A 17,881-nucleotide genomic window follows, 5' to 3' on the forward strand; every position below is an offset into this window, starting at 1 on the left:
GATACAGAAGAGAGAGCTCTGAACATCGGCACAGTTTTCAAGCTTTCGCTTCTATCCAGCCCTGTAACAGAAGTTTAATATATTTTCTTACATAATTGTTCAACAAATGCATTCATCTTTTATGTGCTGTAGTCTGTTTCTGAAGTTACAGAAACTACACCAGAAAAGTAACATTTTCCAAAATGTGGCTAAGTATTCCTAGGTACAACACGGCCCCCTATCTAGAAAGAAACATCCTACTGAAATTTCACAATGCCGCAATCGAGAAAATCTTGTCAATACTGTACTTCAACACGGCCCCCTATCTAAGAAGAAACATCCTACTGACATTTCATAATGCCGCAATCGAGAAAATCTTGTCAATACTGTACTTCATAGACCACCTATTACATAAGGGGTGATCAAAACGTTTCTTTTCGAAAGCCTTACAGTCAAGACTTGGTATACCAATGACGCAAAATCGCCGTGAACAGTGTGACAATCATCTCACCGACTCACCAGGATGAAGAGACCCGTTTGGTTAAACACCGTGTCCTGCTGTGTGAAGATGTCTGTAACTGCTTGCTGCACATCATGTTCCGACAAGAATCAACGACGTTTCAAGCCCCTTTTAAGAGGACCAAAAGAGATCAGAACTATAGGGCGGGTGCTCGAGTGTCTCTCTATTGAGTTAGCTTAACTTCTGCTTAACGATATTTGTGATGCTGGGCCTTGCATTATCATGAAGCAGTAGTACCCTTCGTCGCACCTTTCCTGGACTATTGCTCAGTGCTAGTTTTCGACGGACATGAGTTGTAGGGCAGATTATGTTCTGGCCAAAAACGCTGACACACCGTGACTCACCACTCTGCCGGCCGAGTGGCCGAGCGGTTCTAGGCGCTACAGTCTGGAATCGCGCCACCGCTACAGTCGCAAGTTGGAATCCTGCCTCGGGCATGGATGTGTATTATGTCCTTAGGTTAGTTAGGTTTAAGTTGTTCTAAGTTCTAGGGGACTGATGACCTCAGACGTTAAGTCCCATAGTGCTCAGAGCCATTTGAACCAACTCAGCACTTTCAGTACCACGAAATGACGTAACTGCACTTGTCATATTTCGCGGACAGCATCATCAGCACTTCCTTATCTCCAAGGGAATTCCAGGAATCATGGCATCAGTATCATAGCATCCGTCCAGGAGCTCAAATCCATCGAGAGAAGGAGTGGGAGGTTTCAAATCCTGATTGCTCCTGTCACCAGCAGGTGGCTGTACTGTATAAAAGGAGTGCTTTCTGCCAGCTGCAGATGGTTGCATGTAAAATTGAGGAATGTTCGATTTTTATACCACAATGTCTAACTGCCACCAATAGATCGCTACATGGTAAAAAAATGCAACGGAGTCGTAAACTAATTATTTTTCACATCTGAGATATTGCCAAAAATTTAAAATATCTGCCAAATATGTCAGTAGCCCTTAAACTTCGATGTTTGCATTGCTTGTTCAGGTTAATAAGTAAAAAAAAAAAGGATGCAAGACTCAAATCATTTAATATTCAGTCACATACATCTGCACTATAAAAGAAGGCATATACACATGTATGATAAATCAGCACTGACAATTCTAAAGTATGCACCCCAATGTCTAAATTCCTTGTCTAATAGAAAGTGACATTTTGGAAGATAGACCTAATAATAATATATAATAAAACTTACCTGAGCTGGCTTATAAATGCAGAAAAATAAAAGAAAAATACGATAAGCAGGCAAATAGACAGACTGAATGTAATTAATTAGACCTACTCTTGATGTAAATCACAACACATCCTTCAAGTATATATTTCCGCATTTAAACTAACCTCAAGCACTGTTTCAGGAGAGACAGAGATAAGGGATCACGTTATTCATTAAAAAAAGATAATCCATAATCCAGATGGACATTTACTGCTATTATTATAAATGACACAAGCCTACTGATGGCTATGGAAATAACAGCATTTTTTTAATCAAATGGCTCTATAAAAGCTTTATAGGTTATATTTGAGCTATATTATCGCTCATATTATTCTAGAAATACGTCAGCAACGTGACAAGAGTGCGATGTTCAAGTTGCAGCAGTATCTAAATACATAAAGTGTGTATTCATTCTGTGCAACTGCATTTCTGGAAACTATGGCTTGTGAAAATGAAATCTGTAAGCAACTGTAATACCACGAACACGCAAACACAACTGTCTTATTAGGGAAGAAAGGAGTAAGATTACTTTATTACCAAATATCACTTAAGCTGTAGGACTTGTAAACACATGACCAAAGATGACAGAAGAGAGACATTACTTTGTATATTGAACAGCCGAAGTCACTCAACCATCTTGTACAAAAATGTACTTACAGAGATAAATGAAATATTGCTCATCTACATTGTCTGTATAACGGTTATTGTAATATAAGCAAAATCGCTAACAAAATTGAATTTTGTGGCCCTTGCAGGTTAAATGGGCCATCAAAATGTGCCGAACTCCTAACACAAGACTTTTTATGACCACCCTCCATTGCTATAAATGTTGAACTAATGTCACAACAGGCATTAAAGTGATGCTACTGTCTATAACGTAGAGGTATGTAGATGTAGACCTACAAGTCGTGTTCTGAAATTTAGTGGGTCACAACTGGTAATGACGTTGTAGACTCCAGCAACCCATGATCCTGCCTCAACTGAAATACACGCTTAATATCAAGCTCTCAATCACATCGCTCATCTTACAACTTCCAGTAAGCAGAGCTTACACAAAGTCGCTATAAATATTACAAGGCATTGTACTCAACATGTCAGGCTCACAACATGACAGTAGTAGTTTGCAGAGACCAAGCAATAGCGATGAGGAATTATCAGTAATTGTTGGAGTGACATAATTGTATCCGTTAACAAAGTAGTTGAAAAGAAAGATACAAGTCATCATGTACAGACCTCCAATAAAAGCTGCTCGCTATTTGTTTCGAGCTCCTTTCAGGTTGTGTGTCCACCTACACACTCTTGCACAGGGATCAGTCACATGATCCATTCTGTACTGATCTCAAGCCTGCTAATAACATGTTCGTTATTCAACGGAGAAGCAGCTAGTTTCCTGTAGTCATATGCCTGGATGCTTTATAAAATCTGTAAGTTAGCTGCCAATAACGTCGCCCATGGTCGTGATTTGACGTATAAGTTTTACTATGCATGTCGAGGTCACTCGCATTAAACAGTCAATCGAAACTGCCTTATTGTGTAGTATAAACATAGCAGTCGCTGTATATGCAAGATCTCACCTCCAAGCGAACATTACGCTCCACCAAGGAAGAACCTCGGATGTTAAAATAAACGCATGCGGCTGTGAGCTGTGATGTCACGTCGAACCCTCTCGCCACACTGCACTGCACCAAAGCTTATAGGCACACAGCACACCATGATTAACTCACACGCAGGCATGAACATAATCGAAATTCGCCATGTTATTATTATTAAGCTATATCTTAGTTATACTATATTTTTCTATGATTGGTGAAATGCTAGTGTAAAGTTTTCGAAAGACATTGGCCTCTTTCACCTTCTTGGAGTGCACTCATTTTTTCCTGGGGGAAGAGGCTCACACAGGGTTAGACCACATAGACCTATAGTACGGAGAAACTACATTATAATGTCAGTTTAAATTCTTTAACTGTATTGAAAGGTTTCCTTTTTCTGTTCTGGAAAGTTATGTTACATCTCTTTTTTCACTCTTGTCTTTTGTCACTGTCTTAGTACCTTGCCACTTTTTCTTTCTCGTTGATAGGTTTCACTTTTATCAAAGTGCGTGTCCTTACGAAATATTACAGCAAAACCTTCCATTCCTGGCTGCTTCTAGTTTATAATGTCTTTCAACATTATAAAAAATGTTGGTCACGATCAACTAATTGCTGTGGGATTGTTGCAACTCTCTTTCCATTTTCAAAGCGAATTCCATAAATCTTTCTGTCTGCTTCATTAATGATCCACTTGAAATTGTTTGAAACCAGTTTACCATACAAATGTGCTAATTAGGGGTGTTTGCGTTAACTTTGTAAGCAACTTACCCTGCAATCGTCTCTAACTACTCAACATATTCCTTCAAATTGGAACATTTTCCCCTTTGTATTCGGTGCAATTCCCAAAAATTTCTCCCAACTCTGAAACAGTCGCTTGGACTTCTTTGTTGTCGCATTCACTTTCCTGTAGACAATCAGTATCTTGCTTCTTAGAAGATGACAATTCTACAATCATAACTCTAGTTTCCGACAATTTATTTCCACTTAAAGTATCAAATTCCTAATCATTCGCAATACATCTTAAATTCAAAGACTTCATTCTATGAGAGACTGTGATACGCAAAAAGTGGTCATGGATAGGCAACGTTAAGTCGCAGCATTTGCAATATCTTCAAATGACTAGCTAGTACATCGTTCTTTCATAACCAATTGTTGTTGGCAGTCAGAAAAAGAATCCTGAATCATTTTTTGCACATGTTTTAATCTCAGTAACTTAGCCCTACATCGACTGACAATGATATAAATCTGCATTTTTTGCCTAAATTTTTTATTTCATAATTTCTAATTATTGCCGTAAGCACGCATTGTCGCAATTCACATCCCAGGTTGTTTTCACAGTTAAAGTTTCGTCTAATAGTAATTTCTTCATTAACTGATAATATATTTACCTGTAAAATATCTTCTCCTTTACGATTGCTTTGTTTTGTGCTCGAACATTGCTCTCATTATTAGCTGAGTTACTACGTCCTAAATCAGCACCATAGGATGGTAGGTTTAGAGTTGGAACAGTATCAGTCATCAACTTGGGTTTCGAAGAAACATTTCGTGTTCATTTTTGAAATCCCTTTCATTAGCCGAATCAGTATAATGTATATGGAAGCAATCTGCACAGAGTAGAGTGGAGCACATAGTAAATACTGTTATAAGGCGTTTAATACACTTAAGGAGTCTTGCACAGCATCACAGCATACAGTACATCCTGTTCCAGCTATAAGAATCTTTTTTCCCTTTATTTGGATTCCGAATAGATACGAGCTGCAAGTAATGTTCTGGCGGTAACAACATAAAAACCTACTCGAGTTGACAGCCGAGTCAATGCGTTGTTCTCCAGCAACGTTTCAGCAAGTTTCTTACTTGCCATCTTCAGGCGAAGACGGCAAGTAAGAAACTTGCTGAAACGTTACTGGAGAACAACGCACTGACTCGGCTGTCAACCCGAGAAGAATTTATCATCATGATTCGCCGAGAAAGCCTGCATTCTAACATAAAAACCGTTCGCAGAGTTTAAAATTTGTGGAGTACCAGCTTGCAGGGGTTATCTGCAAACACTCAGTTGCAGCCTGCTGTCATATTCCGTTGGTGAACCCCTTTAGATACAGAAAAAATGTGAATCCATGTGTGGTGTCCACAGTTTTTACACTGGAGCTTTAAGCCCCCAAGCACAGTTAGTGTGTTAGGTAAATGAAAGAAAAGAGAACGGAAAATGTTGGACCTCGAAGTCACAAAGAGACCTGTACGCTTTCAAGTAGAATGTTTTAGCTACTTTTCAAAGACATATAATTACCTACATCCGACATATGTACAAGTTGTGTGAGAAAAGTAATGAGATCGACAGCACTGCGAACGGTCTAGCCACGCTGCGTTGGTGTACGAGTGTAAACTGTGTGAACGTGTGGGTGCTATTATGTCATTCTGTGCAAGGGATTAATCTGAGATGTATCCTTTACCCTGTGGCTCCTGCAAGATGCAATTTCCACCCCCATACAACAACAGAATTCAGACAGACGCTCCTAACGTTCTAAAGAAGAATGCCAGAAGAACTTTCAGCAATAAATATCTTCTGGAGTCGTCCGCTGTAAGCACAAAAAAATTCACAAAATTTCTTACGTAACTAGTGGGATACTTAGGTACTGGAGTAGTGCTAGTTAGTGTAAGAAAAACATGAAACTAACGAAAATTATTATAAATTTTTTTGCGAAAATTCTGAGAAATCACAATGGCACCTTTAGTTATGAACTGAACAAGATATTTCTGGGTTCTTTTTGGAATGTGAAGTTACCTCTTAAGGATAGCATTCGCTAATGAAATATCTATATAAAGTTTAAGATTGTTATTGACTTGGCAGAATGGCTGAGAGGTGCGCCAACTCAAATTGAATAATTATCTGTTAGAATGTTGCTAGGTATGGTCGAGGCTGTAGCGTGTAAAATGAAGTGAAGTGTACTGTTGTGGAGGAAATGTTGGGCTTACAAGAGCTGTAGTACACAATACCATAAGCTGCGATGACTGCTGCCTGCACCGCTCGCTGCTGACAAATAAGATAACTCTCGTTCTATCTGGATTGACCTTCGCAATCGAACTCTGCCTACGCCTTGATGAAGACAAGGATTCCTATTCGCTCCTAGTCCAACTATTGGCGTGGTACACCGGTCAAATAACCAGTCCACCGTGATGCCACTCCAAAATTTGCTCACAGGCGTTTAGCTATAACTCTGTCTATTCACACCGCAGAATAAGTGTGGTGGCCAACACAGTGAACAACACTTAATCGCAAGGACTCAGTATAGAGCCGCACTCCAATTTGCTCTCGACAGAGCTTCACTCCCAGTGAAGTACTGAAGAGAGACTTGTTCCTCGCTCTTTGAGTACACGTACAAGCGCAGACGCTCACGTTACATGTTCTCGCTCCAAGAGCGACAACGTAACAGCCCCTCTTGATGCCAGACATGAAGGGGTATATCTTTTGGTCTCTTCCATTATTCCTTCAGCTCAGGTCATCAGTAATATCGTCTGCCAATTACCACTGCTCTTCTAGAATTGGAGAAATACGTTTCATTTAAGGCGACCAATCTGGAAATCTGTAGCATCGGCGTTTGGTGTTTGCTGTCTCCCTGTGCAAACCTCTGAAACTGTGTGCTCTGTTTGTAAAGAATGCGTAGGCTGTGCGCTCCCACACAATGTAGCGAAATTTACTTTTAAGCCGAACAAGGGGTCGTTCTCGCTTTTACTTGGGGAAACGCTGTCCGCTCTACAGGCGGCCGCCAGCCGACATAGATAGGTTGACTCATCCTCTGAAGGGACCGGCGCCCTAGCATGCGGTTTGCCTCTCCCGAACTAAAAGCTTTTGTGATTGTCGTGTCTTGAATATGTGTGTGTACGCCAGCGTCAAGTCTTTCAATTTCGGTGCACACTTGCGAGATACTAATTATTTGCATATCGTTTACAATGAATTTCTACAACATTGACTTTACCTTATCGTGTTTGGGTTCGAATTAATCGTCTTGATGTGCGAAATATGATTGTGTGGGAGGAATATGTAAGCAATGAAGATCAGGAGACAAAGACGTCTTACAACTGGTGTGTCTATCCCTTCCAGATGCTCAGTCCAAGTTTCAGTTCCGTATAAGTACCACATGATTGTTGAAAGCGCCATAAGTGAAAGTGTGACTTTGTTGCGTGTAAGGAAAATGCAATAGTGGAATTTAGACGAAAGTTATGCCACCAAGTTTTGTGTTGAATTGGAGGGATCAGCGAGTGTGGCCTTTGAAAAGTTGAACCAGGTCTATGGGGACCATTCGTTATCAATAACACAATTTTTTCGCTCGCACAGATAATTTCAGGAAGGCAGAGAATACGTTATATACGAACCCCGCTCAGGGAGGCATTCAGTTACAAAAACGGACGAAAACGTCGAATGGGTAGGTGCTCTTGAAAGATTGTTCCCCAGGAAAATTCTCAACCAATGGTTTTGCAAAGATGACCATGAAAGGCTCAGGAAAACGGTGAATCGAATGAGGCTCAACACTGCAGGCAAGTGGGTGCTGCATCATGACAATGCCTCATGTCCTAGCAGTTGAAGCCTTTCAGCACAGGTACCAAGACTGGAAACAACAAGTCTGCTGGTATTGCTCCCAAAGGTAGCTGATTTGAAGTGTGCAGTACTGTTTGAAAAAACCAAATCTTTGGTGAATAAAAAAATGAGTCCCATTACTTTTCTCACATAACCCGTAGGTCATAATGGGATGGGATTTTTGCCAGCTCGGCGAATAAGGAAGCGTAATATATTCTGAAACTTCATTAATCCTTGCATGTACACTCAGATTTAAGAAACATCTCCTTCTTTATTTTTATTTGGTGTATTTTTAATAATATCCACCTTTTTTCAAACTTATAATTAAGATCTACATTTGATGCTTCTCATTCTTTCTTCATCAAGTAATGTAACAGGTACGAAAAAGTTATGTTCTCAGATTCCAGTACATATCTATTTTTTTTTTCCTGTTAACTTTCTCTTTTATGGTAGCTTAATCGAGTACTAAAGATAAGAGAGTTGTATAACACATCAGGTATCGTGACAGAAATAAAGAGTAATAGACTACGTTTGTTGTGACATGTAGAAAGAACAGTGGAGAAAGCACAGTCAAGAAAGTTTTCGAAGGAAAACCAGGTGGACGCCGCATAAGGGCAGACCAAGGACCAGATGCCTACATAACGTGGAGGAGGACTTGAGAAGAATGGCAGTTAGAAGATGGAGAGCCAAGGCAGCCAGCAGAGCAGAGTGGGCGGAGATTGTTCGGGAGTCCAAGGCCCTACATTGGCTGTGGCGCCAAGAAGTAAGTAAGCAAGCATCTATTTTATGGCTTTGACATTGAGCTGTGGTCCTCCCGGCAGTGGACGTGAGAGCATTTGGGGATTTTCATTTTGCCTCTTATTTCCTACATAACACTTTTGTTATAACACATCTCCTAACTGTACAATAGCAGCCCTTCTGCTGCATATTTGTGGGTTTCTGTACGAATTTTATGTTTACAACTTCTGCAAACGAGTGGTCTTTACATGTTGGAATTCCACTGGTTTCGACTATGTGGACAGTTGTTCTACTGCTAAATGCACATAAAGCGTAGCACATTTAGATGCAACGTAACCATCCTTTTTAAGCGGATCCAGATGGTAATGGAGCTTTACTAAGAGATTTTTCGTGTGTCCTTTAACGTAGTAAACATGCGGCAATCCATCATTTAGGCCAGGTCTCCAACATACGGCCACCTACCACTGCTATTAACAGTAAATGTAGATATTTTATATTCCCCAGTCGCAGCCAGAGTTCCCCATACACTGTGTTTAAAGCAAAATGTAAGCCTTTCCTGCAGATGTGCAATGTTTTTTCTTTTTCCAGTAGGAGTTTATATTATTCCTTTATGGCACTCCTCATCACCATGTACTCCAGTTTTTCTCATTGATTGTGCCTCGGACAGAAGTGCTATATTAAATCGGAGGTGTGGGGGAAGGAACGCAGGTTATAGTTGTCAACAATACCGTCAGTGGCACAGTGTGTCCATCGTGATTTGTCACACACAAGCCATGGAACATACCATTAAATTATCCCATTACATTATTATTCGCCACCATTTTTGTGGAATATACTATCACATTATTAGTTTATAAACGGTGCACGTGGAATCCACGTATTATTCCATTACACGAAACTACACTACAAATCTTCATTAAGGGAACCTACTTCTGTAGTTCTGTAGTTCTGTAAAGTTCTCCCTAGGTGGAGCGAAGTTTTCAATTGGAGGTGAAATCTCGAATACACAGCGAAAACTAGGGCTATACTACATAATAAGACAGTTAGGGTTGCTTGTTTAACGTGGGTGACCCCCTATTCTAGAATAAAACTTATACAATATACAAAGAAATGGTAAATATGCTTAATATCGTGTAGGAACCCCACGAGCATGCAGAAGTGTCGCAGTATGACGTAGCATGTACTCGACTAATGTCTGAAGTAGTGCTGGAGGGAATGACACAATGGATCCTGAAGGACTGAGCATAAATCCGTAAGAGTACGACGAGGTGGACATCTCTTCTGGCATCCCAGATAGGCTCACTAGGTTCATGTCTGGGGAGTATGATGGCCAGCGGAAGTCTTTAAACTCAGAAGAGTGCTCCTGAAACGACTCTGTATCAATTCTGGACGTGTGGGGTATCGCAATATCCTGCTGGAATTGCCGAAGTCCGTCGGAATGCACAATGGACACGAATGAATGCATGTGATCAGACAAGATACCTACGTACGTGTCACCTGTCGGAGTCGTATCTAGACGTACCAGAGGTCCCATATCACTCCAACTGAAGACGCCCCAAAGTATTACACAGCATCTATCAGCTTGAACAGTCCCTTGCTGACATGTAAGGTCCACGGATTCTGAAGTTGTCTCCATTCCCGTACACGTCTATCGGCTCGATGCAATCTGAAACGAGACTCTCCCAGCGAGGCAACATATTTTCATTCATCAACAGTCCAATGTCGTTGTTGACGGGCCCAGGTGAGGCGTAAAGCTCTGTGTCGTGCAATCACCAAGGGTACACCAGTGGGTCTTCAGCTCCGAAAGCCCATATCGATGATGTTTCGTTGAATGGTTCGCACGCTGACACTTGTTGATGGCCTCTCACTGAATCTTCAGCAGTTTGCAAAAGCGGTATTGAACGATTCTCTTCAGTCGCCGTTGCTCCCGTTCTTGCAGGATCTTTTTCAGGCTGCATCGATTTTGAAGATTTGATGTTTAACCTGATTGCTGATATTCACGGTACACTTGTGAAATTGCCATTGTAGCAGTAGTAACCGATCTAACAACTGCTCGCAGCGCCGTATTCTGTCTGTTTACATATCTCTGTATTTGAATCCGCATGTCTACGCCAGTTTCTTTGGCACTTCAGAGTATTACAAGTAAATGACAGATCACAAGCCCAGGAATCAGCAACATTATTGATGACCAGCGTATACATTTTATAAAGTATACGGCCATGAACTACAGGAAGCTTGGCTAAAGAATGTGATATTACCAGGCTGGACACCACTACAAAATGGATCGTGTGTTTGATCACTGTGCAAGACTGTTTAGGTATGTACACAATGACTCAGCTACTCTTTTATGAAATATTATTGTGTTACTTGGGGAATTATTGGTAATTCCTCAATGTCATTGCTGCTCTAATCATATTACTTTTCCTCTGTTACATGTATATTACAACTTCGATATCTTCGTCTGTCATGCTGCCACATTGCAATGTTGAGTTGCCGTACCTCAAAATACTTACAACAATTTTGTTTAAGTTTTACTGCTTAAAAGTCCTATCATGAACAATGTCGTTGATGGCTTGATGCTCGTATTTCAGCTGTGACAGAACAATAAGTTGGCAGAATCGCTAACGTCATTTCGGTTGTGAATTGCTATGTTTTAGAACACGATAACTTCACATCTATATTTAAGTGTATGTACATTATAGAGAGTAGCATCACTTTAATACCTGTTTTGGCATTCGTTCACTATTTAAAGCAATGGAATGTGCTCATAGAAAGTTTTGCGTTACGTGTATTTTAATGGCTCACTGTGCGTGCGAGACCCACAGAATCAAATTTTCGTTGCGATTTTGCTTGTATTACGATAAACATGTACAGGATTTTAAAGAATTATAAAGACAATTTAGATGTGGCGGTATTTAATTTGTTCTTGCAGAGAATGACATGTTTCACTAAATATAATAAAGTTTTTTTTGTTTCCCTACAATGTCGTCTTTGAGATAGTCTTTGGAACTGCCACATTTCTCATTGTTACGATATTCAGTCAAGTGTTTAGAAAGAGTCCGAGATTTTCTATAATTTAAGGGATACTTGGTAATCAATGCATCTTATTCCTTCCTTCCATAATAAGACAATTGTGCTTTTTGTGTTTTTGGTAGTGCAGTTGTTTACAGATTTCATTTTCACAAGCCATAGTTTCCTGAAATGTAATTACACAGGTTGAATAAACATTTTACGTATTTAGATTTCAATGCTGGACTATGTACTTCGAGGATGTGTTGTAACTTACCTAAAGAGTAGGCCTAATTAGTTACGTTCCGTCTTTCTATTTGCCTGCTTATCGAATTTTTAGTTATATTTCTGTATTTATAAGCCTGATCAGGTCAGTTCTACAACATCGAAGTATTAGGCCTACTTTGTCAAAAGTCAACTGTTATCAGGCATAGAAATCTAGCATTTGGTTGCTACTCCAGAATTCTGGCCACAAATTTGGCGAACAGGTGAATAAGTGGAAATGAACAGAGACTTTCGTTCAGAGTCCACATGTATTTTTGCAGTTCTGTGACATCACATTAAATGGTTTGAGACTTATAGTTTTTTTCATATAACAAGCAATGTAAACATTGCTTTTTCGGACTGATGACGTATTTTACCAACACTTTAGAATTAATATCTCTCAGAAGTCGAAAATAATTACTTCACGCCTCTTCCGCGTTTTTGAACCGTGCAGCAACTTAATGGTGGCAGTTGGACATCGTGGTATAGAGATGAAACTTCGTTGCTTTTAAAATGTGACAATCTGCTGGTGGCAGTAAGCACTCATTCTGTATAGTGCAGCCATCTGCTAGCTAAGAAGCAAGCATAATGTAAAACACAACTTACTTTCCTATAGTGTTTTCGGTGTTTGTGGAATTGTATTTATGGGTAAAACTCATTTTAACTATATTAATTCCCAATTCGTTATTTATATTTTAGAAGCATATGTTGATTTTTAACTGCTGTGCCGAAATATGCTACCTCATTATTCTGATATTCCATGGTTAATGATTTATAGCTTGAAATGTAATTTATCAATGTGACCGCTGAGACAGTCGTTAACAGAATTTTTGACAGTCAATAATGCAAACATAGCTGATAAATTTTTCGGGGAGCCAGATATTTTAGCCTGGTTAGCTGCCGAGTTGGGGCGCTCTAGGCGATGTGCACGCCACCCCCTCCCCTCCACGCCCTTCCTCACCGTGGCTTTAGCTCGCAGCCGGATGTACGGAAGTGGAAAGTGCTGACTTACGTCGTGTTAGCGATTTTAGCCATAGGTACACTGCTCTACTACAGGCATGCTGCTCCATACACATTCTTCACTCTCCGATGGATATTTATATATGTCCTTCGGCGGGCAAGAAAAGAATAATACATTACTGGCCATTAAAGTTGCTACACCACGAAGATGACGTGCTACAGACGCGAAATTTAACCGACAGGAAGAAGATGCTGTGATATGCAAATGATCAGTTTTTCAGAGCATACACACAAGGTTGGCGCCGGTGGCGACAGCTACAACGTGCGGACACGAGGAAAGTTTCCAACCGATTTCTCATACACAAACAGCAGTTGACCGGTGTTGCCTGGTGAAACGTTTTTTTGATGCCTTTGATAAAGGTCAGATTGTAGCCATTCGCGATTGCGGTTTATCGTATCGCGACATTGCTGCTCGCGTTGGTCGAGATCCAATGACTGTTAGCAGAATATGGAATCGGTGGGTTCATGAGGGTAATACGGAACGCCGTGCTAGATCAAAACGGCCTCGTATCACTAGCAGTCGAGATGACAGGCATCTTATCCGCATGGCTGTAACGGATTGTGCAGCCACGTCTCGATCCCTGAGTCAACAGATGGGGACGCTTGCAAGACAACAACCATCTGCACGAACAGTTCGACGACGTTTGCAGCAGCATGGACTATCAGCTCGGATACCATGTTTGGCGACATCGCGGTGAACGCACATTGGAAGCGTGTATTCGTCATCGCCATACTGTCGTATTACCCGGCATGATGGTATGGGGTGCCATTGGTTACACGTCTCGGTCACCTCTTTGTTCGCATTGACGGCACTTTTAACAGTGGACGTTAGTTTTCAGATGTGTTACGACCCGTCGCTCTACCCTTACTTCGATCCTTGCGAAATCCTACATATCAGCAGGATAATGCACGACCGCATGTTGCAGGTCCTGTACGGGTCTTTCTGGCTACAGAAAATGTTCGAGTCATGCCCTGATCATCACATTCTCCAGATCTCTCAACAACTGAAAACGTCTGGTCAATGGAGGCCGAGCAACTGGCTCGTCACAATACCCCAGTCACTACTCTTGATGAACTGTGGTATCGTGTTGAAGCTGCATGGGCAGCTGTACCTGTACACGCCACCCAAGCTCTGTTTAAATCAATGCCCAGGAGTATCAAGGCTGTTACTACGGCCAGAGGTGGTTGTTCTGGGTACTGATTTCTCAGGATCTATGCACCCAAACTGCGTAAAAATTTAATCACACTTGTCCATTGATTACCCGTTTATCATCTGCATTTCCTTTTGGTGTAGCAATTTTAATGGCTAGTAGTGTAGTAGATTAGTCCGGTTTGGACGCATTTGGTAATAACGTTGACGTAGTTCTCGTTCCTGGAGCTACACACGTATACGGAAAGGCAGGAATGCCACACTAATCGCTTGTGTATATCTCGGTGCGTATCTATACACATCGGAGTTGAGGTATACTGCGTGTAAGGTGTAGCAATGCCCTTCAATGCGGACTTTTTTGATCGCCTCTTATATTATTGCTCCACTACATACCACTAATAAACGAGTGAAATTAAATTAAAGAAAAGTATTATCAACAAGTAGTTACACGTTAAAAATATTATTAAAAAGAAGTTATAGAAAATTAACACAAATTTCTTTTTTAGAGACATTTCAATTGTTAACATCTTTCATGAGGTAGACCTTCTTCTCCTTCAAGATACAATATGGTTCACCACTGACGAAGGGCACATTCACTGCCTTCATGTTATTCTAAACTCAGTCACTAGACTGGTACATCGAACAGAAAGTATGGTGTGTTTCTAAGTACACTGGCCTCCAGGTTCAACACTCCCCCCCACTCCAACTACGAGTGCTTGAAATTCCGTCGTTTTATCATGACTTTGAGCCCAAAGTCAATACCTCTTAATAGGAAAGGTGTAAAACTTACAGCTGCGTTACAATGCTTTCGACTATCGCTAATTTACCTTCAAAAATGGCTCTAAGCACTATGGGAGTTAACTTCTGAGGTCATCAGTCCCCTAGAACTTAGAAATACTTAAACCTAACTAACCTAAGGACATCACACACATCCATGCCCGAGGCAGGAAACGAATTTGCGACCGTATCAGCAGCGCGGTTCCGTACTGAAGCGCCTAGAACCTTTCGGCTACCGCGGCCGGCAATTTAACTTCCAAAAAATCTTATTTATGTCCGGTATGTAAGATCGTTCCTTTCAAATTTTATCTGACCATCTAATTTTTCAGTTGTACTTCCAGTTTTCTCGCTGGCCACATATCTGTTTCGTTTTTCAAAAGTAAAATGCTACACAGTATTCTTTAGTTCTATAGAAAACCGAGCGACGTTGCTTAACGATTCAGATATTCCACTTGCAGTCGATAGGAGCAAGTTCCATAGCACAATCCGGCAAACCAGATTTAGTATTCATTAACATTTTGGGCGTACATTCGGAAAATTACTAATCCTTGTTCCCATATTTAGACTGAGAATCTTACAACCATTTTCAAGTCGTTTGCAAGATTTTTAAATCAGTGGATGCAATACCGTCTGTCTTACAGTGCACAAAATATTTGTTTATGGATAAAATCGGAAGTTCAGTAACTCTTTTTCGGATGATGCTGTTATACACAGACAAATGACAATGCCAGGAAGTTGCAGCGAAGTGCAGTCAGACCTGCAGCTGATAGACGCTTGATACAGTGATTATCAATATTGGTTTCAGAATAAACAAATGTAATGTCTTGCTTAAGTTAGAGAGAGAGACCCATTTTTGTACACTAGTGGCCATTAAAATTTCTACACCACTAAGATGACGTGCTACAGACGCGAAATTTAACCGACAGGTAGAAGATGCTGTGATAAGCAAATAATCAGCTTTTCAGAGCATTCACACAAGGTTGGCGCCCGTGGTGATACCTACAACGTGCTGACACGAGGAAAGTTTCCAACCGATTTCTCATACACAAACAGCAGTTGACCGGCGTTGCCTGGTGAAACATTGTTGTGGTGCCTCGTGTAAGGAGAAAAAATGAGTACCATCACGTTCCCGACTTTGATAAAGGTCGGATCGTATCCCGACATTGCTGCTCGTGCAGATTCAATGACTGTTAGCAGAATATGAAATCGGTTGGTTCAGGAAGGTAATACGGAACGCCGTGCTGGATCCAAACGGCCTCGTATCACTAGCAGTCGAGATGTCAGGCATCTTATCGGTATGGCCGTAACGGATCGTGCAGCTACGTCTCGATCCCTGAGCTAAGAGATGGGGACGTTTGCAAAACAACAACAATCTGCAGAAACAGTTCGACGACGTTTGCAGCAGCATTGACTATCAACTCGGAGACCATGGCTGCGGTTACCCTTGACGCTGCATCACAGACAGGAGCGCCGGCAATGGTGTACTCAACAACGAACCTGGGTGCACGAATGCCAAAACGTCATTTTTTCGGATGAATCCAGATTCTGTTTACAGCATCATGATGGTCGCATCCGTGTTTGGCGACATCGCGGTGAACGCACATTGGAAGCGTGTATTTGTCATCGCCATTCTGGCGTCTCCCCCGGCGTAATGGTATGTGGTGCCATTGGTTACACGTTTCGGTCAGCTATTGTTCTCACTGACGGCACTTTGAACAGTGGACGTTACATTTCAGATGTGTTACGACCCGTGGCTCTACCCTTCATTCGAACCCTGCGAAACCCTACATTTCAACAGGATAATGCACGACCGCATGTTGCAGGTCCTGTACGGGCCTTTCTGGGTACAGAAAATATTCGATAATCTCTCTCCAACTTAAAACATCTGGTCAATGTTGGCGGAGCAGCTGGCTCGTCACAATACGCTAGTCACTACTATTGATGTACCGTGGTATCGTGTTGAAGCTGCATTGGCAACTGTACCTGTACACGCTATGCAAGCTCTGTTTGACTCAATGCCCAAGCGTATCAACGCCGTTATTACGGCCAGAGGTGGTTGTTCCGGGTACTGATTTCTCAGGATTTATGGACCCAAACTGCGTGAAATGGTAATCACATGTCAGTCCTAGTATAATATGTTTGTCCAATGAATACCCGTTTATCATCTGCATTTCTTCTTGGTGTAGCAATTTTAATGGCCGGTAGTGAATGTATACACGACTGTATGACAATCATTAGATGCAGTCAAGACTGAGATTCGTTTGAAATTCCTCAGAAAATGTAGTCCACCAACAAAGGAGATAGCTTCCAAAAGCCCCGTTCGATCGACATTTAAATATTGCTCGTCAGTCTGCGATCTGTACCAGATACGTTTGTTAGAAGAAAAAACCCAAGGAGAGCAGTACTTTTTGTTACAGGTTCAATTAACAAGCGCGAAAGCGTCATGGAGATGTTCAGCCGAATCCAGTAGCAGACACTACAAGAGGCGTTTTGCTCACATGTACGCTTACCAACAATATTTGTTCCTTTAGACCATTCCCGACGAACAGAAAACGGAGTAAGTGGCGCTGGTACACAAATTACTCTCCACCACACACCATAAGGTGCCAAGGTGCCTTGCGGAGTATAGATGTAATTTCAGTAAATGCAGGTTTCATTCTCATTCTCTCTCTCGTCCACTCTCCCTCTCTCTCTCTCTCTCTCTCTCTCTCTCTCTCTCTCTCTCACATTCTCTCTCTCCGTCCAAACTGCTGGGAGCAGCCAACAACTCCAGACAATCCCTTCTCTTTCTTTCCTTTTGTTTTTTTCCTTTTTTGCCGCCACTGCCGTCTTACTCGTTTGATGCAACCCCACACAAATTCATCTTCTGTGCTAACCTCTTCATCTCAGAGTCCTCAGTTATTTGAGCGATATTTTTCAGTCTCTGTCTTCCCCTATCGTTTTTATCCTCTACAGCCCCTCTAGTACCATGGAAGTTATTCCTTGATGTCTTAACGCAAGTCCTGTCACCCTTCCCCCCTCTTGTCAGTATTTTCCATATACTTCTTTCTTAGCCCA

This window comes from Schistocerca gregaria, chromosome 4 (genome assembly GCF_023897955.1).
Source record: "Schistocerca gregaria isolate iqSchGreg1 chromosome 4, iqSchGreg1.2, whole genome shotgun sequence".
NCBI classification, from domain to species: Eukaryota; Metazoa; Arthropoda; class Insecta; order Orthoptera; family Acrididae; genus Schistocerca; species Schistocerca gregaria.